Source organism: Azolla caroliniana, unplaced genomic scaffold (assembly GCF_043228905.1).
Source record: "Azolla caroliniana isolate FFs.n. ecotype wild unplaced genomic scaffold, voAzoCaro1.0.p SCAF_14, whole genome shotgun sequence".
Lineage (NCBI taxonomy): Eukaryota > Viridiplantae > Streptophyta > Polypodiopsida > Salviniales > Salviniaceae > Azolla > Azolla caroliniana.
The window spans coordinates 11,330,909-11,336,925 of NW_028230449.1; positions in this window are offsets into that span (position 1 = coordinate 11,330,909).

Sequence of the window (6,017 nt, forward strand, 5' to 3'; positions counted from 1 at the left end):
TCTAGACAATTAACTTTCATAACAAACCTGAAATGAGAAGATACAAAGATAGGGAAGAAATTAAAGCAACCAAGTAGGAGTGTAGCATCATACATACTATTATAGTGCAGAGTATGACAGCAGCAAGCATGGCCAAATTTATATGCGTGAAATCGGAGAGCATACATATGTGATATTATGAAGTCACCTTTAACCATGCAAAACCACAAGCGAGACACAAGAGAGAAGGATTTAAATTTACGCCATTACATAGGAGAACTACAAAACCATTAGAAGCCATGTCAAATCAATAATGAGAAGTCAGAACTACCATAAAACCCTGTGAGACGCTAGAAAATGAGTTTTAAAATGAACTACTGATCATCTTAAGATACATATATCAAATCATTAATTATATCACAAATTTCCAAATCACCAACTAAAACCAAGAAATTATCTAAGTAAAATATCATAATGATAGGCCTAAAAGTAATTTAAAACCAGGCCACATGACAGGATGGAACCTCCAATTTTTACTTCAAATTTATGGCAAATAAGCAATGAGAAACTACATGAATAATCCTCAATTACGCCAGAACACTAATAGGAAGCTAGATATCAAATTAAGGGAGCAACAGATATCTAATGAGGGAATAGATATCTTCCTCAACAATGCAGCAGTAAAAAATCTCTGATGAAATACTAGATATCATCCTCAACCATGCCACAGTAAGAAATCTCAAAGAAAAGACTAGACATTTTCAACCATACCACAGCAAGAAAACCTTCCCAAAAGACTAAATAACAACTCCGATTGAACCACGCCGATAAAAAGATATAAAAATAAGCTTTAAATTGTCCAAATTATTTCAGAGAATAATGGATCATCTTAAAACTGCGCCAAATACTACTCGTTCACAAGAAATATCCTGACATTATCAAGAGAGAAAAATAGAGAGGAAAGAAACCATGTCCAATAAAGCATCTCGGTTAACAAAACATGTAAAAGTATCTTTACAATATGACAAAGGAAAAACGTTCAATTTCCCTTCGGATTTGGATAAGACACAAATTTAAAGAAAGGAACAAGAAAGACAACCCGAAAGGAAAGGATGCACAAGAAAATAGACATAATCGGATCTAAATGTAACTCGTATCACCTCCATTAAGCCATTAAGTAGGATCATACAAGAGAGAGAGAGGGAGAGAGAGACGAGGAGGAAGAGGAAGAGGAAGAAGAAGAAGAAAGACGACAGAATAATTAGAAACACTATATAAATTGTACATAAATGTAAAAATCCTCTCTTAGTAGAACTAAACCCTCATAAGAAAGCCAGGGGGGGGCTGAGATGGAGCACCTAAGACAGTGGTCTGGTGGCCTTCAAGCTCAACGAGCTGAGCTTCTCTGTCTAATTCGATTATTAGGGGGACAGCGAGAACAAGAAGTGAGGTTCCAATGTACCAGAAGGCGTTCCTTGTCCTCCGAAATACCTCAGAGGCGGCTTTCTTCGATCGTATCACCACAGGAGATTGAAACAGAGATTCATTCAGTCGGGAGAGGAGACTCTCGCTACCTCCTCCTCCTCCTCCTCCTGATCCTGTCTTCGCAGCCTCGATTCGCCTCCTGTTGCTGTTGCTGTTGCTGCCTCCTCTCTGAGCCATTGATCCAATTACAGCGGCCTCTCGCTCCACGCTGCTGTTTCTGTCTGTCTGTCTGTCCCTCTGAGTCTTCCTGACACACACGCACAGAAAGAATCCTCCCAACTCGCAGTGATTTATATAGTCTGAGGCTTGAGCCTAAAACCCTAATAAATAAATAAACCCTCGAAGCTTTCCAAATTCGCCTGCATACCCCCCCACCCACCCACCCACCCTCTCTGATACATTTCAATATTTACCAAAATACCCTCTTCCTTCTCTTCGTGGATATGTATTTTACTAGGCTCTTCAGATCATTCAGAGAAGAATCCCTTCATTATCTCTCTATCCTAGTTCTCTGCCTTGAGAATCCCCTTCATTACCACGTTATACATCCTCCTTTATATGAAGTCTTGAGTTCTTGCCATTTCTAATCATATCATCCAAGGTTGTCGTTTAGGCACCACAATCCTCAAACCTTCATGATCATGGATCTCCTCTCTATTATCAACTTGTGACCCACTGGCAACCCCTCTCCATCGATGATTTGGTCATCAACATATGTACTATAATGTCCATAAGGGGGGGGGTACCAAAGCAAGCATGTGCATCCACAACATTGTCCTATGTGTGCAGTTTAGGAACATAATTTTGATTCTTCTCGACATAGTCTTGTTTGAAGTGATGTCACACCTCAATGTACTTCGGCTTTATGCGAGGAAGACCAAATTGCACACTAGTTTGATCACACCTTTAAGTATCACTATATAGATTCGATATTTAGCCGGTCACTCCCACATCAACTACTATACATGTGAAGGTCAAGCTACCTTTCAATATTTAGTTGGTCTAGGAGACTTAGGTGTTGAGCTATATAACAGGGAATAGCTAGCCCTTCATTACAATGCTATCTTAATATGATAAATATAAAATACCAATGGTGCCCCATACCATTGAATATTATCTAATGTTATACCTTGGTTGTTACAAGATGGATCAAAATAAGAGAACTTAACATCACTAACAGAGTTTCCACGAGGTCTCAAGATGTCATGATTAAGTGGTATACTTCTTGAATTTGGATGATGTAGCAAAAACTTAGATTGACATTGAAGTATGTTAAACTAGGCTTTCCACATTAACCCTAGCTAAAACTTGGAATGCTAGACAAAACTCGCACAAAGGTGAAGGGTAAGCCACTATTTGAGTGACCCTTACAATATGGAGTAGCACTAACCCCTGCAAATTAAACTAATTCTAGAAAGAAAAATACACTTATTAATGGTGTGGCTCCCAATGCAACGCGAAACATGTGTGGCTCTGTGTTTCCCTCAATCAAATTTTTTTTATACTTAAAAAGGACACATCTCACTTTTCTTTCTTTTTGGTTTGTTTGGAGCATATAAGATATTGTCCCAGGAGCATGCCAAGTGTTGGTTATCTTACGAGTTATTCTAAAATAAACAAGTACATGATCTGGCATCTATAAATATTAAGCGGGCTTTAATGCCTTATTAAGAATAGGATAATTTACTGGATATTTGAATAGGTTAAGTCAATCATCTCAAAGGAGTTAAAGGGTCAAATCACAATGAATGAAGTATAACTAGATAAAATAATGGTTGGATCTATGATCTCATTCTACCACCCACATCTAAGAAAAGCAAGAGCAATTCAACGGTGACGAAAGAGAGAGAGAGAGAGAGAGAGAGAGAGAGAGAGAGAGAAAGTAACAACATCAATAATAATAAGAGAGTATGAAAGCCATTAGAAGATGGGGCAAACATCATCCCTCATATACAGCTCAAACTTTATCTAGTGAGAAAGGGTGTCTATTTTTTGGGATCATGGTTAGAGTGAGATTTGAAATCTTCACCTACGAGAAAGTTGGCCCAGTAATCTTGCTAACTAACAAAGGTATGGATGGTAGAGTACATGAGGTTTGTAATCTATGACCACCCAGGGGTGATTTTGAACCCTCAAAAAGTAAGCATGCCATCCCTCAAATGTGGAGATGATAGAGATCAACAACTTATCATATGGTGAGCAAAAAATTGGGAGTAGAGTGTGATAATATGTAGGATACCACAATCATCCAACTAGGGTAGGATGGTGACAAGGGCAAAATTGAGCCATCTACTTGAACTAAACGGGCTTGCTTGGAGTTAGTTGGATGGAGGATAGTACCATGCCAATATGAAGGCATGTTTGAGAAACTTGAAGGTCAATTGAACTTTGCCATCCCAACAAAAGGATGATTCTTGTAAAGGCGGTTAATGGGACATCGTGATTGTTGGTAACTCCTAAAGAAATATGTATTTGTAAGGTCTAAACCTTGTACCAATCTAGATCAATAAAACACTAAAATGCATTATAACTATAATCATATAAAAATAAAACATGAAATTATTCTATTATAAAATGCAACATTAGACCCATTTGTTGGTTGTTGAACCCATCCTTGATGAAAAAGGTTGCAAAGCACAAAATAATGCCTTATGCTATCCTCTCCAAAGAAGAGACGTTGCCTCTAACATAAAATGAGTTTGGCAGCTTCGATGTACCAATCAGAGCTAAGAAAGCCCTCATCTCTGCAAATGAAAAGCTCCATCGCTCCACCCGTGAAAAGAATCCAGTCAGTCGATTCGGCTACAACGACTACATGGCATATCACTATGCCTTTATGATGAAGGTGGCAACAGTACGCGAGCCGGAAACATTTTCCGAAGCAGCCAAGGATCCGCGATGGATCAAAGCCATGAACGAGGAGATGCAGGCACTACGCAAGAACGAGACATGGGATCTCGTTCCCATCTCACCACACAAAAAGGCGATCGGATGCAGATGGATTTACAAAGTAAGTACAACACCAACAGTTCCGTCAACCGCTACAAAGCGCGACTCGTAGCAAAAGGCTACGCCCAAACGCACAGAGTTGACTACGAGGAGACCTTTGCCCTGGTGGCAAAGATGACGACGGTACGGACCGTAATTGCGCTTGCCACGGCGAAAAGGTGGCACCTCCATCAAATGGACGTCAAGAACGCCTTTCTACAGGGCGAATTAGAAGAGGAGGTGTACATGATACAACCACCCAGCTTCACCTCGAGCACCCATCCGAAAGCTGTATGCCGACTCAAGAAGCCACTCTACGGCCTCAAGCAAGCACCGCGTGCTTGGCATTTGAAGATAACGCAATATCTTCATCAAATCAGCTTCCGTATGTCAAAATCGGACAACTCCCTCTACATATGAAGTGATTCCTCAAGTTCGATCGTCATCATCTTATATGTGGATGACCTAGTCATTGCAGGTGAGCATCTCATCGAAATCAATAAGGTCAAATCCCTCCTTTCCGACAAGTTCGAGATGACAGACATGAAGGAGCTCCACTACTTCCTCGACATCGAGGTAATTCGGACTCCGGCCGGAATCATAATCTCTCAACGGCACGACATCCTAAACTTGTTATACAAGTTCGGTATGGCTGAGTGCAAATCCGCGGCAACCCCGCTCGATCGCAATCTCAAACTAGATGCGAGCTCCAGCACCAAAGCGTGTGAGCCGACTCAGTATTGGCAACTCATCGGGAGTCTCATCTACCTCATGATCACTCGACCCGATCTCAGTTATCCGGTCGGTCTCCTTAGTCAATTCATGCAAACACCGCGTGATACTCACTTGAATTGCACTAAGCGAGTTCTACGATACGTGAGTGGCACAATGGATTGCGGCATCCTCTACAAGACCGCGATGCCAATACGACTCGAGGGGTACACAGACGTTGTCGTAGTGTAGGTTGCACACTATGTGGAAATTATATTTTTGTCCCTCCGGATAGAGAATGGAGTGCTCGGTGAGAACCGGAAGAAAACGGCATACCGGCAAGGAGGAAAAACGGCATACCGGCAAGGAGGAAAACGGCATACCGGCAAGGAGGAAAAACGGCATACCGGCAAGGAAGAGCCGGATAAAGAGACATAAATGTAAAAAGAAAGGAAATACTCACTACTGCGCAGGGCGTGATTCGAACTCTGCACCTCCACGTTGACAAACCCCAACCTTACCATTACATTAAATTATCTTAAGTGTTTTAAATATAGATTTAATATGTATAAGACCTTTATTTATGCATACCTTTATTAAAAGGTAAATCGTGTATTTCTTTAATATATGAAAAAGAAAAAGCACGAGACACTAAAAAAAAAATAACTCATGCACATCTAGCGTGCGTGAGCCCTATACTTAGGAAATAATAATAATAAAAAAAAAAGCATCACATGCACATTTAGGGTGCATGAACATATGAGAAAAAGCATGTAGCTATGCTTAGTCTCTCCCATCACTATATAAGGATGGGGAGCACATTGTAGTGGTTGTTGATTATTTGGATTAAGAAT